At 48.1% G+C, this 23,085-nt stretch overlaps 1 long non-coding RNA gene across 1 annotated transcript; it reads right to left on the bottom strand.

The window, feature by feature from the left end:
* Positions 1–2,927: 2,927 nt before the first annotated feature.
* Positions 2,928–22,337, bottom strand: LOC116937054 (uncharacterized). The gene is made up of 5 exons (XR_012940845.1): positions 22,160–22,337; positions 19,541–19,657; positions 14,145–14,292; positions 7,395–7,478; positions 2,928–6,888 (listed from the first exon to the last, which is right to left on the bottom strand). It is a non-coding gene; the product is annotated as an uncharacterized LOC116937054 (long non-coding RNA).
* Positions 22,338–23,085: the final 748 nt, after the last annotated feature.

Raw genomic sequence — 23,085 nt, 5'->3', positions numbered from 1 at the left:
GCTCGACTCCTCGCTCTGTAGATTACTCTTCTCCTGCGAGACCCAGCCTGGCGCGCACAATTGCGTGGCGTCTGGTTGGCGACTTGCTTCGGGAAAGTTAGTGGCGATCTCTTCAGACGGGTTACAGGGGCATCGATACGCCATGCATCAACAAGTACTTGACTTTGTTAGTGGATAAACTTGAAATCGCGTGTAGTCCGATTTACGGGACGCTACTGTGTCTCGGTTAGACGTTAGTGAGAGTTTGCTTTTTGGCGATTTGATCCAGACATCAATGTTGGGATGAGTCACTCTGCGGTGTATTGCGAGCGTATCGGGTGGTCTCAGAGCTACGCAGGGTGGGTGATCTAAAATATTCAAAACAAACCAACCCTCTTGAAATGCCTCAAGTTTTGGCTGATTAAAAATGTAACAGTGGGGGCGATAAAGTGAGCCTGGAAAATTAGGCACGTACCAAAAGCGCCGCATTTACATCCCCGCTCTAACCCCACAGTCCTGCCGAGCTGCTACTTACAGCTGGAAGCTTTCATGAATTCAACAGTTAAAAAAACAATACGTAAACGTCAAATAATCATACTGTGTATATATGAATCCGTTGAGAGGGCAGATCCAGCAGTGGATAGTGTGATTTTAATACGACCACAATGTGATGCTAGTGATAATGCAATTCAAATCCCACAGCATGCAGTTTGCATATATACATACAAAATGTATTCATTCGAGCACAGTGTGATTCTAATACAGGTAATTACGAAAGGCACTTGACTTATCGGCCTTGCCTGCATCCCAACACCGATGTTCACCTTCAGTGCAGGCATGAACAACCACCATTCCACGCTTGGGGCATACAGCTTCCTACAGCTCACCGATGTTCACCTTCAGTGCAGGCAGGAACAACCACCACTCGACGCTTGGGGCATACAGCTTCCTACAGCTCACCGCCACGGTCCCATGCCCCCTATATTGCTTTGTTCAGAAGAAGAGCCACTGCCACTCTCCCTGTTGTTTGGCATTCCCCTGCCACGAGTAAAGTTCTGTAAAAACAACCCCATACTTCATCGGCGGTGGCAGACGGTAAAGCTGTTGTAAATGTGAGGAATCGCCTAGAGGGAAGGCTGATAGCCATCACAGCGGCCCACGAGGTCTCCGGACTGTTGCGAGGGGCTTTTAACCCCTCAACATTCAATGCACTTACCGTGAAAACGCGTAGACAATATATACACACATACGTACACACAGCACTGTACATACACCACAGTGTAAGTACACACGAGACTTTCTGCTATAGGCTGACAATGGTTATAATAATCTACAACACTTACAAACTATACAATCCAAATGGGTAAGCACAGCAATTATAACCATTTAAAATGATCGAATATAACAATTCACCTTCGTTGTCTAGACACACAGTGATCAACAAGAGTCCTTACATATATTCATAAAACCACGTCAACACGCTATGAAGCATGCACCTCTTAGTTTAAGTGTATCTCGATAAACATTGTAATATTTTAGACGGTATTTCACAGTTTGGGCCGATGAATTGATAGAAGTTTACTGGCCAAAATAAATTTGCAAACTAACAACATGCACATGATTATGCAAGGAGATGCTTATTCGTATTCAAACTAAAGCGAAAAATGATGCAGTGAAATGCACATTACTATTTAGGCTTAGCACAATGGCCACATGAGCGTAGGTATGTTGCTGGATATAAGGAGCGCTACTTCATAAATGGGAAGAATAATCCGAACCAGTGTGCCGAAGCAAAGGCAAAACATTGAAGTATGAACTTGAAAAAGACTTCATGCAAATCAACTAAACGAATAACTTCACTACTCATTAAACATGAGGTCAATATTCTTGATATTGTTAATAATTCCAAACGTTTGTAGTGGAAACAGAGAATGAATTAGAATGGCACGCTTTTTTTTCAATACCATAACGTACTTCAGTGTTGTGGGGCATCTAAGATTCATATCGTCAGTTTAACCTTCGAAAATAATCACAAAACCTTGCTATCCAAGTCTACTACTGTTTGTATGTACATGAATCTGTATTGCTGTGTATGTCCACTCGTGTGTTTATTTACACTCGTTTATGTGGATATGTACATGCGTGAATGTGTGTATAGGTATGTACAATCGTTTGTTCGCACATTTGTTCGTGTAGTAGAACGCAATCCCGGTGTACGTCCACTGCAGTGTATGTACACTCGTGTGTGTATGCGCACTCTTGTATGCATGTGCACCCGTGTGTGTATGTATGAAGCGGTGTGTATGTACATTCGTGTATGTTTTTACAGCGCTGTGTATGTCCACTCGTGTATGGGTGTACATGGGAGTGTATATGTGTACTCGTGTATGATTGTGAATTGGAACAAACAAATTATTTTTTATTGTGTCGTACAAAGAATTGAGGGGCAACGTGGTAATGAATGCGCCACCACGACAGGGAACTACAGGGATGAGACTCCCCGCTCGTGGTGCTAAATTAATGAAAACAGCGCCACTGAGCGGACAGAGCCCCGCCCCTACAGCTCGTGAGTGTGACGTAAGGAGTGTGACGTAGTGAGTGTGACCAGCGGACCGCCACGATGCTACCAGGTAAGGGTAAACTTGTGTGATGGAGATGCTTCACCTGAAACTCGCCTCCACACGTGTTCGCTATGAACATTGTAGCAATAAGGGACGATCAGTCATCTTTAACATAGCAGGTCTTTATTGTTCTGCAAGTATATTAACGTTAGAACTCGTAGAAACACATGCACACCGCTTTATAGTCGTGTTTGGATGCACTCTCGTGTGTGTATGTCTACTCGTCCGTGTTTTTTTAAGGAAGGATATGGTAGCAATAACGTACGATTAGTCATCGTTAAAAACAATTAAGGTCTTGATTAATATGCAAGAAAATGCACGTTAATACTCGTATCGAAATCTTTATTAATACGCATGCTCAAACAGGAAAGGAACTAGGCAAATTATTTCCCAATAGGAATTCAACAGTTAAAACATAATCTCAAAATCAAAGACGTAAACGTCGATTTCCCCAATTGACATCCTTTTCGACTGAAGCCATTCGTCTAGAAGTCCAAGCCATCAAACACAGGAACAACGAACGTACAATCCACGCACACTCTGAAGCCTATTATTTGAAGTGATTTAATTCATTACACAATGATGAAAATTAAAGAACATGTTTTAAATATTGAGCAAAGTTGTAACCACAGACTTTCTCCAACTTTTGCTCAACAAGACCACTTAACCGCGAGAGTAAAATCAGGAATTGAACCACCTCACAACCACTGCGTATCACACCACATCAACAAGTAATCCGATAGGACTACAAAGCACCACCTTAACGTGACGAAGTCTAGAATAAACTTCAACACTCACAAGACGGAATTCAACACAAACACCACCACAAAATGAATAACAGGAATGGACAAATCCTAAAACAAGACGGCCTTATTAATTGATCTAACATGCACATTCCAGGACTTTAACAGAAGTACTCAATACTTTGATTATCCAGCCACTCCAGCAGCCATTTCTCAGTATCAACCTGCATGGGGTCGAAAGAGGAATTGTCGTCAGGGCTCATTACATCCACTACATCCACGCATCTCTCCGGATCCACCTGTATAGGGTCGAAAGATAATTTTGTTCCAGGACTCATTGCAGCACTTTGTATTTCACCTTTTGATTTCACTTCGCTATCATTGCGGATCTTCTCATGCTTGTTTCGGGGTGATGACCGTGAAAACGTCCTCTCCAACGGAGAACAATTCTACGGTTTCTCGCCCGTGTGAGTTTTCTGGTGGAGATGTGGTTTATGTGCAAATGCCTTCCCACACACAGCAATTGAACGGCTGCTTACGCGTGTGTGCGTGGCACTGTGGAGAGTTTATCTTTTCCATTGTTGATAATTAAAGGCAAACTCTAAGCAAATTCTAAATAACGTCTAACCGAGACAGAGTAATGTCTCGTAAGTGGAACTACACGCGATTACCAGATTATCCACTAACAAAGAAACTTACTTGTTGATGCACGGCGTATCGATATCCCTGATGAGATCGACACGACCTCTCCCGAAGCAAAGTCGCCAACAAGTTGCCACGCAATCGTGCTCAACACGCTGGGTCTCGCAGAAGGGTAGTCTGCAGGGCGAGGAGTCGAGCGTCTATCCTCAGGAAAATTCCTCTCCAAATGATCTTGATGTGTAATTTTAAGCCCCTTATAACTCCCCTCTAGCATCCAAATTCGTTGTTCTCAACGTGGCCTATCATGGCCTTGGCATTCAATTGTAAATTTTTACATTTACAATCCGCATTCCTAGCAACATAGCTTCGCTAATCTGGCCATTGTCCTTCAAATATAATAAGTATGCACATCTCACTGAATAATTCTGTACTTCGTGTTAATTTGCTAATATTCACGCCCGCAATGTTCTGTAAACTTCTGCAGATTTAGAGGATTTAATAGCGACATACAGTCTGAAGGATCAAAATGATGTCGAGTTCAATTTGGACTAAGAAGTGCAAGTTTATGCTGTGCTGACCGTGTTTTATAAATATATTTAAGGACACTCTTGTTGAGCAGGGTGCTTCGAGAAAACGAGGGTGGTTATGCTTCCAATTTCTGTCATAAACTTTGAATAATCATCTGCATGGTTTAGCTTGTAAGCATGGTTTATAATAACGTAACGCCAAAAAAAACAATCGTCACCTTTTAGTCTGTAACATACGACATTCGGTGTGTGTGTATACACCAGTGTATGTATTCAATATTTAGCACGTTTAATATGTTGGACGTGTTTTCATGGTAATTACATTCAATATTGAGGGGTTTACCAGCCCCTTGCACCCGTCCAGAGGCCTCGTGGGCCACTGTGGTGGGGGAAATTGCTCACATCCACCACAGCGTTACCGTCCGGCACCGTCAATGAAGGAAGAGGGTTGTTTTTGCAAAACTTTACTCGTGGCAGGGGAATGACAAACAACAGGGAGTGCCTCCTTCTGAGAAACAAAAAACGAATGAAGGGGGTGTGGGAGCGTGGCGTAAGGTGTAGAAAGCCGTAAGTCACAGGTATTATTAGAATTGAGACAATGACACCAGCACACAATGGTGGGGTCGTTTGGAATGATGTTGCAATGATGAAAGATGGAGTTCTCGACTTTGCATTTCATGAACTTTACATTCCATTGTTATTTTTTGAATTTACAATATGCATATCTAGCAACAGAGCTTCGCTAATCTGGCCATTGAGCTTAAGCCTGAATACGTATGTTCATCTCACCGCATTATTCGCGTTAATTTGCTAATATTCACCCTGCAATGTGCTGCAAACTGCTGCCAATTCAAAGGCGTTACCAGGAACATGCAGTATTCAAATTGTGATCTGGAATTTGAGGTGCAAGTTTATACCGTGCTGACCTTGTTTTATAAATATATTTATGGACACTCGTGTTGATAATTGTTTGTCGGAACAACCAAGGTGATTTGTCCACGAATTTTTTTACAATTGCTGTAATACACTTTTAATGATCATCGAAATGGTATGGCTTGTAAGAGAGTGTACTTACACTGCTGTGTATGTACACTTGACTTTGACTCGTGTGTGTGTGTACAGGTGTTTGTTGTAAGCATTGTACAGTTAACGAACGATCAGAAAACTTAAAAAAAATCTGATTTGTATTCATCTGCAAAAAAATATTAACGATAATATTGCTGTGCATGCACACTCGCGCGTGTGTACACTGCTGTGTATGTACACTCACGTGTGTATATATGTACTTCTGCGTGTATGTATAACAAATCATAATATAGGAAACACCACAAGACGAGCACTCGTCTGTGTATGTACACGTTTGTGTGCATATGTATGTAGGTACAATCGGTCGTGTTCGCAGTGGAACGCAATCCTTGTGTACATACACTGCTGTGTATGTACACAGAGATACAATGCATGTACACTGCATTGTATCTCTGTATGTATGTACACCCCTGTATATGCACACTCGTAAGTGAATGCCCACCGCTGTATATATAGTCGTGTTTGGATACACACTCGTGTGCATGTCTACTCGTCCGTGTTTTTTTTTAAGGAAGAATATGGTATCAATAATGTACGATCAGTCATCTTTAAAAACAAATCAGGTCTTAATTAATCTGCAAGAATTTTAATGTTAAAACTCGCATCAAAATCTGTATTAATTAGCTTGGTCAAACAGTTAAGGAACTAGGAAAATTATTTCACTTTCAGGAATTCAACAGTTATAAAATATTCTCAAATCAAACACGTTAACGTCGATTAATCATTTCCAATTGACGTCCTTTTCGATTTAAGATATTCGTCAATAGGACTACAAAGGACTACAAAGCACCACCTTAACGTGACGAAGTCTAGAATAAACTTAAACACTCAAGAGACGGAACTCAACACAAAACACCACTACAAAATGAAAAACAAAAATGGGCCATTCCTAAAACAATACAGCACACATAGGCATAAGTATAATGACCACATTAGCTTAAGAGCGCTGATTAATATGCGGATTGTACATTTACGAAATCAACAAGTGAATGCAACGTTCATGAAAGGCGACGTCTACAACCGAAGATTTGCATCCCCAGGGGGGATTATGAGAGATATTTTACAAATGCGCAGGATAATCTGACCCAGTACGTTGCGGCAAAAGGCAAATAAATGGAAGTATGGACTTGAAAAAGACTTGACGCACATAAACAATATTTACTGAACCTGAGGCCAAGCTGAACACGAGGCCAAGTTTCTCAATATCAGTAGTAATTGAATGCAGAATGCATTAGAATGGCGTGCATTTTTGTCATCGTCATGAAGTCCTTCAGTGTTCTTATGTTTAACCTGTGAAAATAATCACAAAACGCTGTTATCCTATTACACTGCTGTGCGTATGGACATGCGTAGTGTAGTGGTAGTTTAGTGGTAGTGTACTGGTAGTGTAGTGGTAGTGTAGTGGTAGTGTAGTGGTAGTGTAGTGGTAGCTTAGTGGTAGTGTAGTGGTAGTGTAGTGGTAGCTTAGTGGTAGTGTAGTGGTTAGCGCTCTTATGTTTAACCTGTGAAAATAATCACAAAACGCTGTTATCCTATTACACTGCTGTGCGTATGGACATGCGTAGTGTAGTGGTAGTTTAGTGGTAGTGTACTGGTAGTGTAGTGGTAGTGTAGTGGTAGTGTAGTGGTAGTGTAGTGGTAGCTTAGTGGTAGTGTAGTGGTAGTGTAGTGGTAGCTTAGTGGTAGTGTAGTGGTTAGCGCGCTGCTCAATTATCTTTGGTTCTATTCGGTAAAGTCACGTAGGTAAACAATTAAAACAACAAAAATCACGGCCTTCATCAGGTGAAGGGACCAACCTGTCCAGCGGACAGCGTTGGAGTGAAGAAAGCCAAGCGCTGGTCGCCTCCCTTTAAGCTGTGAGGGGGCAAACAGCAAACGCCCTGACAAAGAAAATTAGCATCAAACGCACCACTGACAAAGCTTGGAATTAGCACAAGATGATAATACACCACCCTGGGAGTTTGGAATACCACTACTAGAATAAATATACTGTACCATTGAAATTTAGATTTGAAGCTTTCGTGCCTGCAAGGATCCATACTCATTGGTTCTATTAGGTAAAGTCACGTAGGTAAAAAATAAAACAACAAAAATCACGACCTTGGAAGTTTGGAGAGCCACTATTTGAAATAAATATACTGTACCATTGAAATTAGTTTAATGTTTGGTTCGATTTAGAACATCTTTCCAATGGTTGCTTAATTTGAAACCATCTTCTCGGTTGAAATTGTGTCTGTGTTTGTAAATCTGAATTGCCTCGTGAACAAATCTCTGATGATAACCTGTCGGTTTGCAAAGGACCTTGGTATCGGAGAAAATTATATCGTGATCACCCACAGCGTTGAAACAATTATCAGCTACGGCAGAATTCGTTCTGCCGTGTTTCAAATCTGATTTGTGCTCGCGAATTCGGTCAGAGACATGTTGTTTCGTCTCCCCGATATAGCAATCACCACAAGTGCAGCTCAATTTGTAAACCCCGGAGTACTGTAAATCAAGAATGACATCCTTCACGGATGGGATCAGGTCACGGATTTTGTGTACTGTATTGAACCGGACCAGGATCTTGTGTTTGTTTAGAATTTTGGAGATCTTTTTAGTAACGCCTGCTATATATGGTAGTGTGATGGTTTTGACCGGAGTATCAAGTGGTTGTTTCTGTATGGAGGGAGAAACAGCTTGGCGGATGGTATGGTCAGAGTATCCGTTTCTCTTGAGGGCCAGATGTACGTGTTTAAATTCACTGGCCAGGTGGTGTTGGTCCGAAATACAATGAGCCCTGTGGTATAACGTTTTGATGAGAGAATTCTTTTGAGTCGGGTGGTGGTGGGAATCAGGTTTCAAGTAGGAATCTGTGTGGGTGGGTTTCCTGTAGACAGAATGTCCCAATGAGCAATCAGGTCTCCTCTCAAACAGAACATCCAAGAACGGCAACTTGCCATCTTTCTTCACTTCCATGGTGAATTTGATGGCGGAACGTCTGGAATTGATGTGGTGTATGAAGAGGTTCAAAGCTGGGAGGCCATGTGGCCAAATGACGAAAGTGTCGTCTACATATCTCTTCCACAGGGAAGGTCTGAGGGTGGAAGTCTGGATGGCGTCTGATTCAAATTTCTCCATGAAAACATTGGCTATCACTGGTGATAAGGGAGAACCAATGGGGGTACCCATGGGTTCTCCCTTATGTAGACACCGTGATATTTTGGCAGACTTCTTACGACTGTTTCCAGGCCAGCTGCCAAGTTGCCTTGGAATGCACAGAGACAGCTACCACTGGGAGGGGTGTCCAATTTCAAATGCGTTGAGATGCGAAATGTGAGTGGCTCATCGCGCTCAATGCACTCTGAGATGCCTTTGACGTCAAAGGAGGCGGCTTTGTCGACCTCAAATCACTGTCGGATATTTTATCGAAATCTTTGGATGGGTTGAAGCAGCCAAAGGGTCGCACACTCATCGCTCACCACTTACAGTTCAGATCTTGCTTCCCGCCCTGGTTATTACTGCCGCTGCATTAACCACAAAGATACACACCCATTCCGTCACAGCGGATGTTCAGGATCTCCACCGATGTAATTTTAAATGCTTAGGCCACTATGTCCAAGGGGAGAATGACACATAAAATATCACTAAAAATGAATCGGCTAAATTTACACAGCAACGCCACCCACTACTGTGAAACTACAACAGTCTGTGTGAGACACAGCTGCACCTATCTCAAGGATAGCCTTGCCCCATGAGAATGGCAGCGCCAATACCAAGCACACTCACTGGCCATGTCGTTACTGCTGTTTATATTAAGCTCGAATGAATCCACCACACATTCCACCCACGGATGGGGAGATGGCGATGTCTGCCGTAGCAGGAAGGTGAAACGGTGTCGTGTTTGTCTCTTCACTGATCTAAGCCAGCGCAGCCCTCCTCCTCACTTGTCCAGGCCTTTGAAGTGAAGTCAGATGTTGTGGAGGAGTCGAAAGAAGAGGTGGAGGAGATGATGGAGGATGAGGTAGAGACAGAGGAGGAGAAATCGGAGGAAGAGAAGGCAAAGGAGGACGAGATTGTGATGGTGACAATGGAGGAGAACACGGAGGGAGAGGATAAAGACAATACGGAGACGGAAGGCAAGGAGACAACAAAGGATGAACAGATGGTCGTGGTGGAGGAGATGGAGACGACGGACAAAGCGGAAACAATGGTGGTGGTGGAGGCAGAGAAGATGGAGAAGACAGAGGTGGCGCCACCGCCAACACCACCGCAGCAACCACCACCTCTGCCGCTACCACTGCAACTGACACTACCGCCACCACCACCACTGCCACCTCCGCCACCACCGCCACCGCCATCACAGCCACCACCATGGCAAACACCACCGTCACCACGGCTACCACCGCTATCACCTCCACCGCTATCACCTCCACCACCTCCGCCACCACCGCTGCTTCCACCACCACCTCTACCACCTCCCGAGGACAAGGAGGATGAGGAGGATGAGGAGGAGAGAACGGAGAAAACAGAGAAGGGGGAGAAGATGGTGGTGGAGGATGAAGAGGAGGTGGAGGAGGATGAGACAAAGGAGGAGGAGATGGAGGAGTAGGCATGGTGGCGGTGGTCGTGGATCGGTGCCAACAATGACCGCTATCACCATACGACCCACCCACCCCGTGACACACGCCACACACACACACCGCACGGTTCCCCAGAGAGACTGTGCCACTGGGGCCACAGCTGGGGAATGAAGCTGAGCAGAAGATGTCAGGACTACAGGGGAGAATGACTGCTATCAGGACACCTCACATCACACATACACACGGGACTATGCCATAAGCATAGCCGGCCCCACACTGGGCCCCTTCCATGCTGGTTTTCATTAGGGGCAGTCCTCATGGGATGACCTTGCCATGGTTTCTAGGACGTGGAAGGGGCAGCTGACCCAGTGTGAGAGAGCTGGAGGGGTCTGGTGCAGACAATGAACAAAACCTGCACGTGCCAAGTCTCAAGGCCACCCTGTTAAGAATTAGGATCAATATCATTGTTGTTATTGTTGTGACTATAAACTCTGTGAAATCAACCCATGAGGACACAACGTAACGTTGCATTTCTTGCGAGTGCTGCCTGGGTTGGTTAAATGTGCCTTGGCTCGTGTGTGCGCTGTCCCGGCTATGTTTGCGGCGGTACAAGGACAAATAGATAATAAGAGACGTTTTACGAAATGGTTCTTCTTCAGAGTACATACAAGCGGTGGTGGGAAAACATTCAGGTGATTCGCCTTCTTCCCCACAAATAATCCCATTCTCTGCCCCACAGCTACACTACCCCACCACTCCATTGGCCCTCTGCCCACTGCCCCTCTGCTCCACCATCTGCCACAGCAGTTGAAACAAATGATTGAGTATCTTAAATCCACCTGCCTCTGTGCACCAACCAGTGAAAATGGGTGCGCAACAATCAAGCGGCAAGTTGCGTTTGGTGGATTAAAGAGAAAGCAAATGCAGGACTGTGCCACTGCTCCACAATCCCAATTGCTTTGGCAAAATATTCAAAGAATGCTGCTGCTCACTAAACAGGTTGCTGCTTATGTCTTTAACGTGGGGGGTGTTTAGAGGCGGCCCATGGACCTAGTGGTCAAAGCACTGAATTGGCACCACGGAGTACCTGGGTTTGAATCCAGGCAGCAGCCTGTGATCAAAGCATATTCTCAAGTCTAGCGAGTTAATGGTCTCAGCCCGGTCATCATTCACTGCACAACATAAACTATCACATGGCTGCAATGTGGTTCTCCATGTACTTAGGATAAATTCCAGCTGTAAGAAGAAACAACATTGTTGTGACCAACGTTGCTCTTAAATAAAGAACAGGTGGGAAAGTCCTGCCCTTCACGATGTGGACCAGACAGCACTTGAAGGGTACTCAGAAATAGCTACGTGATATTAGTTTCAGTGTGTCATTCTCTAGCAAAAGGCGTGCATCATCATCACCACCCATCAACATTGCCAGCCATCTAACACACACGCACACTCACCATGATACTTACACACCCACACAACAACAACCGCCATTCGCCACTAAGTGGTGGTGATGTCACCACGACGCTTGTGCCAGGCTATGTGCACCCTGAGGCCACGTGAAGTGTCGAACGCCCGCTGGCAGGAGATCACGGGGCAGACCCAGGTGCCACGGATCGACTGACTGAGATGACTGGCTGATGCACCACCTGTGCCCCCAACTGTGCCAACCTGCTGTGCTTTAGCCACCCGGCGCTCCGCTCGTTGTTGTGAGCGTCGCTCCTCCGCCCTCCGTTGTTGTTGGAGGGCGACTACCTCCAACTGCCCAGTAGCATCCTTCACGAGCCTCCTCCACAGAGGCCGATCTTGACACCGCTGCTACCAGTCATCGGCAAGTCCACTCAGCTCCACGTCCTCCTGTACCACATCACTCCATCTCTTCTCTAGCCCGTGCCGCGCCCCCTTTGCCCCCTCAATCCGGCCGAACAAAAGCTGTTTCGGCATGCGGTGGCTGGGCATGCGGGCTACATGACCCAGCCATCGCAGCCTTGCCCGCCGGAGGAGCTCACCGATGGGACCTTGCCCAGATCTTTCAAGGATTTGTGAGCTCCTCACACAATCCAGTCTGGTTAAACCCAGGATGGATCGTAGGCAGGCCAGCCTAAATGTTTCTAACCGGCGAAGATGTTCCATTAGGGGGGTCCACGTTTCGCAAGCGTAGAGAAGGGAGGGAATGACCGTGGCCGAGAAGACCTGAAGCTTAGTGCGGAGCGACAGACCAGGTAGCTTCCACACAGCGTTACACAACCGATGAAAAGATATTGCCGCTCGACTGATTCGGAGTGAGACCTCTGCTGTTAAACTGGAGCCAGTCATAAGCACACTGCCCAGGTATGGGAAACTCTCCACTCTCTCCACAACTGCCCCATCACCGATCATGAGTTGTGGGGGTGGAGTGTCCGATGGTACAAAATACCCAGGCAGGTGCTTAGTTTTGGTGGGGCTGATGGTAAGGCCCCACCTCTTAGTGGCATGCTCCAGTCTCAGCAGCAGCGTCTCCAACTCCTCCTCTGACTGAGCAGCTATTACCAAATCATCAGCATACATAACGTGGTTGAGCAATAGGGAGCCATCCCTTGACCGCACCCGGGCATCGATCAGCCTCCCATTATATCTGTACCATATGGAGATTCCCCCGGTACAGCTATTGAAGGCTTCACGAACTACGTGGTCAAAATAGATGTTAAATAATGTGGGAGCCAGAGGACACCCCTGTCGCACACCAAGGTGTACAGGGAATGGCTCTGTCTCCCGGCCACGTAGTTTTACCCGGGCCCGCTCACCATCATGAAGGTCCTTAATAATCGTGAGCAGAGGGTCAGGTACTCCAAAAGCACGAAGAACGACCCAGAGCCCAGGCCTACTGATGGTATCATAGGCCTTGACCAGGTCACTCACCATGATACTCACACACCTACACACTCACCATGATACTCACATACCCTCACACTCACCATGATACTCACACACTCACACACTCACACACTCACCCTCAAAAACACACCCCTACCATCCTACTCTAACACACGTCATGAAAGTCACACATGCACCATTACTCACAAGCCTACAAACTCACAATGACAACAGCCGTAATTCGCCACTACATGACGGTGATGTCATCACAACAACCCAGGTGCCATGGGATGATTGCTGTGCCAGGCTAGGTGCAGGAGGAGGTCACGGAACAGAGCCAGGTGCCATGGGTTGACTGCTGTGCCAGGCTAGGTGCAAGAGGAGGTCATGGGACAGATACTGATGCTATGGGTTGACTGCTGTGCGACAATCCCACTTGGGCGACAGCCAAGGCCAAAGGTCAGAGTGCAGCCAGAAAACTCCTGAACCTGCACCACCTAGAGAGAAGGGGACATGGCGACATGGGGAGAGAGAGGAGGGAGACACGTAAGAGAGAGGGGAGGGAGACACGTAAGAGAGGGGAGGGAGACACGGGGAGAGAGAGGAGGGAGACACGGGGAGATAGAGGAGGGAGACACGGGGAGAGAGAGGAGGGAGACACGGGGAGAGAGAGGAGGGAGACACGGGGAGAGAGAGGAGGGAGACACGGGGAGAGAGAGGAGGGAGACACGGGGAGAGAGAGGAGGGAGACATGGGGAGAGAGAGGAGGGAAACACGTAAGAGAGATGGGAGGGAGACACGGGGAGAGAGAGGATGGAGACACGGGGAGAGAGAGGGGAGGGAGACACGGGGAGAGAGAGGATGGAGACACGGGGAGAGAGAGGATGGAGACACGGGGAGAGAGAGGAAGGATACATGGGGAGAGAGGAGGGAGACACGGGGAGAGAGAGGAGGGAGACACGGGGAGAGAGAGGAGGGAGACACGGGGAGAGAGGTGAGGGAGACACGGGGAGAGAGAGAAGGGAGACACGGGGGGAGTGAGACAAAGGAGGCACCTGTGGGCCAGATGCCTCCTTTGTCTCCCCCCCCCACCACCGCCACTGCTGATGTGTCCACACTGCGCTTGGTTCACACCTTCTTCTGGCTGAGTCGACGTAGAGGAGGCCCAGCCAACGAGCCACCACTTCAGAAGCTCGCGAGCCACCGACGGTGACCGTGAGAGGGAATCCAAATCAGCCTCTCGCCACCCACAATGCACAGCACCGCCTCCACTCGCCCCGGCCTCAGCGGAAGTATCAGCGGGGGGAGGCGAGGGGGGTGTGGTGGGTGTGGGGGGTGAGGGGGGTGTGGGGGTGAGGGGGGACATGGGGGGTGGCGCAGGGGGAGTTATGGGGTTGAGGCGTTATGCATAATAAAGGTTTATTTGGGTTAGTCTCCAACACACCGATGTGCCAAAGTAGAAACTAATTGGCACTTTATTAATTGGCTATGTCGGGTGGTGACGGGTTTTAAGACATTTATATTTACACGATCTTACCGCAAAAAAAAAACATGGGATTGGAGAGTTGGGGGTTTAGAGAGTTATGGGTTTAGTGTAATAAAGGTTTGAGGGTTAGGGGTTTTTTAGGGTTTGGGTTGTAGGGGTATAGGGGTTTAAACGGTTAGGAGATTAGAGAGTTAGGTGTTTAGAGGGTTTGGGTTTTAGGATTTTTAGAGGGTTAGAGGTTTAAAAGGTTGGGGTTTAGAAGCTTAGGTGTTTAGAGGGTTAGGGGTTAGTTAGATTTTGAGATGGTTGGGGTTAGATGGGTTCGGATTTAGGCTAGGGATTAGGGTTGTAGAATGTTAAGGTTTCGAGGTTTACAGGGTTAAGGGTTCTGAAGGTTACGCTTTAGAAGGATATAGGTTTCGAGGGTTAGGGTTTTAGAGGGTTTGGTTTTTAAGGGTTTAGAAAGTTAGGGGCTCAAAGAGTTAGGGTTTTGGGTTCAGAGGGTTAGGGGGTTAGAGGCATAGGGGTTTAGAGGGTGAGGAGTTTAGAGGGTGAGGGGTTTAAGGGTTAAGGGGATTAGAAAGTTAGGGTGTTAAGGGTGAAGGGGATTAGAGGGTTATGGTTTTCGAGTATAGGGGTTTAGAGGGTTATAGGTTTAGAGGGTTAGGGGTATAGAGGCTTAGGTGTTTATAGAGTTAGGGTTTTAGGAATCTATGGGTCTATGATTAACACGAACCCTATGGGAGACCCAACGATTAACACTGAACCCTATGTGAGCCCCAGTGATTAACACTGAACTCTATGGGAGACACAGTGATTAAAACTGAACTCTATGGGAGCCCTAGTGATTAACACTCAACCCTATGGGAGACCCAGTAAATAACAATGAACCCTATGGGAGACCCAGTAACACTCAACCCTATGGAATGCCCAGTGAGTAACACTGAACCCTATGGGAGACCCAGTGAGTAACACTCAACCATATGGGAGACCCAGTGATTGATACTGAACCCTATGGGAGACCCAGTAATTAACACTGAATTATATGGGAGACCCAGTGAGTAACACTGAACCCGATGGGAGACCCAGTGATTAATACTGAACCCTATGGGAGCCCCAGTAATTAACACTCAACCCTATGGGAGACCCAGTGAGTAACACTGAACTCTATGGGAGACCCAGTGAGTAACACGATCCCTATGGGAGACCCATTGATTAACATGCAACCCTATGGGAGACCCTGTGAGCAACACTGAACCCTATGGGAGATCCAGTGATTAACACTTAACCCTATTGGAGCCCCAATGAGTAACACTGAACTCTAAGGAAGTCCCAGTGATTAACACTGAACTTTATGGGAGACCCAATGATTAACACCGAACTCTATGGAAGCCCCAGTGAGTAACACTGAACTCTAAAGCCACCCACTCCCGAGTGTGCTGATTCGGTCTCAATAGGTGCTCGCTAACAGCACATTCCCCAACAGTCTCTTCAGGCTAAAAGGGAATCTCAAACAGGGAATGTATTTGTCTTTGTGTGAGAGTGAGTCAGAATAAGTTTGTGCGAGGGTGAGTTTGTGAGAGTGAGTGAGTTTGTGCGAGGGTGAGTTTGTGAAAGTGAGTTTGTGAGAGTGAGTGAGCTTGTGAGAGTGAGTGAGTTTGTGAGGGTGAGTGAGTTTGTGAGAGTGAGTGAGCTTGTGAGAGTAAGTGAGCTTGTGAGAGTGAGTTTTTGAGAGCGAGTGAGCTTGTGAGAGAGAGTGAGCTTGTGAGAGTAAGTGAGCTTATGAGAGCGAGTGAGTTTGTGAGAACGAGTGAGTTTGTGAGAGCGAGTGAGCTTATGAGAGCGAGTGAGTTTGTGAGAGTGAGTGAGCATGTGGGAGTGAGTGAGTTTGTGAGAGTGAGTGAGCTTGTGAGAGTGAGTTTGTGAGTGTAAGCCTGTGAGTGTGAGTGAGCTTGTGAGTGACCATGTGGGAGTGAGTGAGTTTGTGAGAGAGAGCTTGTGAGAGTGAGTGAGCTTGTGAGAGTGTGATTGAGATTGTGAGAGTGAGTGAGTTTGTGAGAGTGAGTGAGCTTGTGAGAGTGAGCTTGTGAGAGTGAGTGTGTAGTATAGCGATTAGTGTGCTGCGCTACGAACTTGGCGACCCAGGTTTGATTCCCTCTAATGGTCAACACTGGTGACGATTATCTGAACCAGGTATCCCGTAGGTCAACACAGCCTCAAATGAGTGTCTGGTGAGGTGTGTGCACATCACCAGGCACTCATTTGAGGCTGTGTTGACCTACGGCCAACTTCATCTCCCTAGTGGTGATGTGCACACACCTCACCACTAGGGAGACGAAGTTGGCCGTGCCTGTTGCTGGCCACCCACCCCCTCGTGTTCCATGCTGGCTTTCATAGGTGCTTGCTAACAGCATTTGCCCCAACGGTCTGTTATGGCTATACGGGGGATCTTTATCTTTGTGGGTGTTTTTGTGTGTGCGTTTGTGGGTGGGTGAATTATTGAGTAGATGAGTGGGTGACCAAGTGAGAATTGGTGGATGAGAGAGTCTGTGAGTGAATCTGTGAGTGGTTGAGCGAGTGGATGAGTGAGTAGGTGAGTGAGTAGGTGAGGGACAGGGTTAGTGAGTGTGTACATTTGTGTGTGAGTGGGTGAGTAGGTGAGAGAGTGGATTATTTGATAAATGAGTGGGTGGGTGAGTGCATTTCTGAGTGAATTAGTGAGTGAGTGGCTAATTGAATGGGTGAGTGAGTTTCTGAGTGATTGGGTGGATGGGCGAGTAGGTGGGTGAGTGAGTGGATACGTGATTGAGTGAATGAATAAGTTAATCATTGGCGAAGTAGCTGAATGAGGAAGTGACGGAAAGAAATAAATGTGAAAAAGTGGGTGAGTGAGTGACTAATTGAGCAAGTAGATGAGCGCGTTAGTGAGTGAGTAAGTGAATGAGCAGGTTATTGATTGAGTGGATGAGTGAGTGGGTGAGTGACTGATGGAGTGAGTGAGTGATGAAATCATTGGGAGGGTGAGTGGGTGAGTGATATTCTGAGTTCGTGGTTAAGGGAGTGGGTGCTTGAATGAGTGGAAGAGTGGATAGGTAAGTGGGTGAGTGAGTGTGTGGGTGAGTAGGTGAATGAGTTTCTGATTGAGTGGCTGAGAAAGTGGGCGAGTGGGTGATTTATTTAATGAATGGATGAGTGGGTGAATGAGTGGTGAGTGAGTAGCCGAGTGAGTTTCTGAGTGGGTTAGTGGGTGAGTGAGTGGAGGATGAGTGAGCGAGTGAGTCTCCGAGTGAATGGGTGAGTGATTGAATTAGATAATAATTGACCGAGTTGCTGATTGAGTGAGTTACTGAAGGAATGAGTGGGGAAACGAGTGAATTGGTGAGGGAGTGGGTGAGTCAATAAGAAAGTGAGCGAGAGAGTAGATGAGTGAGTTTTTCAGCGAGTGGGTCGGTGGTTGTCGAAGTTTCTGAGTGGATGAGTGATTTTCTGAGTGCATGAGTGAGCGAGTTAGTGAGTAAGCATTGGTCAGTGAGTGGCTGATTGAGTAAATGAGTAGATAGGTTAGTGAGTGAGTGCGGATGAGTAAAGGAGTTTTTGAGTAGGTGGTTTGGTGGTTGAGTGAGTTTCTGAATAGGTTAGTGGGTGAGTGAGCTTCTTCCTGCTTCTGTGAGCGAGTGAGTCTGAGTGACTCTGTGAGTGAATGGTTGAGCGAATGTGTGAGTGAGTCAGTGGGTGAATGATTGGGTGAGTGAGTTTCTGAGTCAGTCTGTGAGTGAGTGGATGAGCGAGTGGGTGAGCGAGTGGGTGAGAGATTGGATGAGCGAATGGATGAGTGAATGGATGAGTGAGTGGATGAGCAAGTGAGTTTACGAGTTAGAAAGTTGTTGAATGAGTGGGTGAGCGAGTGGGGGAGTAAATGGGTGAGTGGAGGAGTGACATTCTGAGTTGGTGGTTGAGGGAGTGGTTCTTAAGTGAATGGAAGAGTGGATAAGTGAGTGGGTGAGTGAGTGGGTGAGTGAGTGTGTGGGTGGGTGCTTGATTGAGAATGCGAGTTGTTGATCGATTGTGTGGGTGAGTGCGTAGGTGAGTGAGTTTCTGAATGAGTGGCTGATAGACTGGGCGAGCAGGTGAGTGAGTGGGTGAGAGTCTCCAAGTGAATGGGTGAGTGAGTGGGTTGTTGAATGAGTGAGTAGTTGAGTGAGTAGATGAGTGAATGGGTGAAATGATTGAGTGGATGAGTTAATGGTTGCGAGTGAGTCGGTGGGTGGAGGAATGAGTTTCGGAGTGAGTGGATGAGTGAGTGAGTCTGCAAGTGAGCGAGTTGGTCAGTGAGTGGCTGAGCGAGTGAATGAGTAAGTAGGTCAGTGAGTGGGTGCGGATAAGTGAGGTAGTTTTTAAGTAAGTGGGTCGGTGGTTGAGTGAGTTTCTGAATAAGTTAGTGGATGAGAGCTTCTGAGTGAGTCTGTGAGCGATTGAGTCTGTGAGTGAGTCTATCAGAGAGGGAGTCTGTGAGTGAGTAAGTAAGTGGGTGAATCTGTGCGCACATGGGGAAGTGGGCGAGTGAGTGCACGAGTGGGTGAATTATATTGTGAGTCAGTTTCTGAGCGTGTGAGTGGGTGAGTTTATGAGTGATTCTGTGAGTGGATGCACAAGTGGGTGAGCAAGTGGGTGGGTAAATGGGTGAGCGAGTTCTTGAGTGAGTGGCTGAGTGAGTAGGTGAGGGATTGGGTGAGCGAGTAAGCCTGTGAGTCGTTGAATGGATGGGTGCACGAGTGGATGAGTCTGTGTGAGTCTATGGGTCTTTGTGCAAGTATATTGTCGGTGTTTCGACGGGTCTTTGTTTGAGTTAATTGGTTTCTGTGTAAGTCTATGGGTCTGTGTGAGTCTATGGATCTATGTGCGAGTCTTTGGGTCTCTGTGTGGTGCACATAGCCTGGCATGTGAGTAGGGGGCGTACCCCTGTGCGTATGTGTGGCGGGGACACCGTACCCCTGTGTGTATGTGGGTGGGGTACCGTAACCCTGTGTGTATGTGGGTTGGATACCGTAACCCTGTGCGAGGGGATCTTTCCACCCTGGGGCAGAGGGAGGATCATGAAGGTGGACCCAGAAGCGCTCGGCTTGGGAGACGAACCTTCCTTCTCCTGCTTCTTGTTGTTGTGCTGGGGGGTAGGGGGTGTGGAGAGGGAGGAAGGGAGGAGGAAGAGAGGAAACTAAACTATTTATATTTTACCAGGTGAGGCCCACCGAGCTACACAGCTCTTCTTCAGAATAGAAAAGGCCAAAAATTATCGGTCAACGAAGTGGCTTATCATCACGTCGACATTATAGAAACCTAACACTCTGAACGCGACCACAGGGAGAGAGAGACATGCAAACTTAAATATATAGCAGGCGTGAGGGTAGGGATCGACCCACGACCTCCTGTAAAACAGGCGAGGTAGTTACGGGAGAAAGGAGAGGGATAGAGAGGCAGGGAAAGAGAGGGAGGTAGAGGGGGTAGGGGAGAGTGGGGGGAGAGAGGAAGGAAGAGTGGGTAGTGGGTAAAGGGTGGGGGGGCAAATAAGTCAAACTCACAGTATTGCTTGCACTCACCATGATACAATCACCATCAAACTCACACTGTCACATACCATCACTCACATCCTCACCACGATTCTCACACACCCACACACACTTACCCTCATAAACACACCATTACTATCCAACTCGCACACACGACATGATAGTCACACACTCAATCACCATTACTTACACAAAAGCCCACCAACTCACAACAATGGCCACCATTCGCCACTACGTGGCGGTAATATCACAACAAACCAGGTGCCATGGGTTGACTGCTGTACCAGGCTAGATGCAGGAGGAGTACACGGGACAGACCCAGGTGCCATGGGTTGACTGCTGTACCAGGCTAGGTGCAGGAGGAGGTCACAGGACAGATCCGGGTGCCACAGGTTGACTGCTGTTCCAGGCTAGGCGCAGGAGGAGGTCACGGGACAGATCCTGATGCTATGGGTTGACTGCTGTGCGACAAATCCACTCGAGTGACAGCCAAGGTCAAAGGTTGGAGTGCAGCCAGTAAACTCCTGACCCCTGAACCTGGACCACCCAGATATAAGAGCGGGATGGAGACACAGGGAGAGAGAGGAGGGAGACACGGGGAGAGAAAGCAGAGGTAGGAGGCGAGTGCGTGGAGGAAGCGAGAGCTCCTCTAGAGATGCAGGAGGTAAAGATGGTCCAGAATCAACGACGACTGCAAGGTATGCTGGGAGGCAAGGTCATGTGACCAACGCGGCACAGGGGCGGCAGTGCTGGCTGGAGCCATCGCTGTTGGAGTCGCATGGGCAGAGGAACCAGAACGGATCCTTCATCCCAGCACCTACAGCAACCACAATCACCACCACAACTATAACCAAAACAACCATAAAATAACCACAACTAAAACCACACCTCCAATTAGCACGGTTGGCTGGGTAGGGTGTGATAGAAGTTCAAAATATATACAACTACCATAACAACCATCATAACCACCTACACCACAACTATGACCATTACAACCACCACCTACACAATTATAACAAATATAACCACAAACACCACAACCGCACATATAACCACAACCTACACAACCACAATTATAACCACAACCAAAACCACCACAACCAGAGCCACAATTACCATAACAAACCAACATAACCACCTACACCACAACTGTAACCTCAACCACCACTACAACCACCTATACAACCAAAACTAAAGCCACAATTATAATCACAACCACCACAACAACCACCACAACCACCACCATCATAACCACAACAACCACCACCATAACCACCACAACCACCACCACGACCGCCACCACGATCACCACCACGACCACCACCACGACCACCACCACGACCACCACCACGACCACCACCATAACCAAACAAAAATATTGACGCAGATACTACACAACCACTGCATGAAGGGTCTCTATCCCTCTGTGGGTGGGTGATTTGATGAGTGGGTGGCTGAGTGAGTGGGTGGGTAGGTGAGTGAGTGGCTGAGTGAGTGGATGGGTGGCTGAGTGAGTGAGTGGGTGGCTGAGTGAGTGGGTGGCTGAGTGAGTGAGTGGGTGAGTGGGTGGCTGAGTGAGTGGGTGGGTGAGTGGGTGGCTGAGTGAGTGGGTGGCTGAGTGAGTGTGTGACTGAGTGAGTGGGTGAGTGAGTGGGTGGCTGAGTGAGTGGGTGACTGAGTGAGTGGGTGGGTGAGTGGGTGGCTGAGTGAGTGGGTGGCTGAGTGGGTGGGTGAGTGAGTGGCTGAGTGTGAAATGGACTCGAACCTGCACCTCTGCATTGCAAGTCCAGTGAGCTCACGGCCCGCGTGTGGAGGGGTAAAGTGTGGCTACGCCCAGCGTGGAAGAGGAGACCAAATACTCCACATCGCGGCCTCAAGTGGAGGCCATTTCTGCCACGACAACAAATCCGTCCCTCCAGAGACACAAAAAAACTAAATTTAACTCATCCCATCAGCCGCAATCTGGCAGTGCCTCTCCTCATCATCATCAGCAGCAGGGCCGTGAACTCAGCAGGCGCCTAGCGCGTGACGGCTGTGGGCCAGGCGCCTCCTCTGCCTCCCCCTCCCCCGCACCACCGCCACTGCTGCTGTGTCCACACCGTGCAAGCTTCTCGCCTTCTTCGGGCTGAGTCGACGTAGAGGTGGCCCAGCCAGCGAGCCGCCGCTTCAGAAGCTCGCGAGCCACCGACGGTGGCCGTGAGCGGGAATCCAAATCGGCCGCTCGCCACCCACAATGCACAGCGCCGCCTCCACTCGCCCCGGCCTCAGCGGAAGAAGCAGCGGGGGGAGGGGCGGGGTGAGGGGGGTAAAGGGGTGGGGCGAGGGGGTGTGGCCATGGGGGGGAGGAGCTCCGGTGGGGGGAGGGGCTCAGGGCTGTTTACGTCGCAGTGGGCGTGGTCTCATGGTACCGCCCCCTCGTCTCGAGCCACGCGCTTCCTCCTGGCAGTTTGTCCGTTAGAGAGGCGGGGAGAGCATCTGGCGAAGGTGAGGAGCGGCGAGGTGGTGTGAGTCTGTGTGTGTGTGTGAGTCTGTGTGTGTGTGTGAGTCTGTGTGTGTGTGTGAGTCTGTGTGTGTCTGTGTGTGTGTGAGTCTGTGTGTGTGTGTGTGTGAGTCTGTGTGTGTGTGAGTCTGTGTGTGTGTGAGTCTGTGTGTGTGTGAGTCTGTGTGTGTGTAGTGGTTAACGCGCCGCGCTATGAACCCGGTGACCCCGAGTTGGATTCCCGCTCAAGGCCAACACCGGTGACGATTATGTGAACCGATCCTGGGCCTCCCCTAGGTCGACTCAGCCTCAAATGAGTACCTGGTGTGGTGTGTAAACGTCGCCACTAGGGAGACAAAGGCGGCCGGGCGTTGTGTTGGCCACCCACGCCCTCGTGTGCCGTTCTGGCCTTCATAGGTACTGCTGGCTAACAGCACTTGCCCCAACAGTCTATTTCATCTATAAGGGGGATCTTTATCTTTGTTGCTAGTGGTGTTGTTGGTGGTGTTGATGGTGGTGGTGTTGATGGTGGTTGTGTTGGTGGTG

The sequence above is a fragment of the Petromyzon marinus genome, unplaced genomic scaffold, assembly GCF_048934315.1.
Source record: "Petromyzon marinus isolate PM22_M1 ecotype Great Lakes invasive population unplaced genomic scaffold, UKy_Petmar_22M1.pri1.0 PM_Scaffold_71, whole genome shotgun sequence".
NCBI classification, from domain to species: Eukaryota; Metazoa; Chordata; class Hyperoartia; order Petromyzontiformes; family Petromyzontidae; genus Petromyzon; species Petromyzon marinus.
This window is presented reverse-complemented; position numbering and strand designations above follow the sequence as displayed.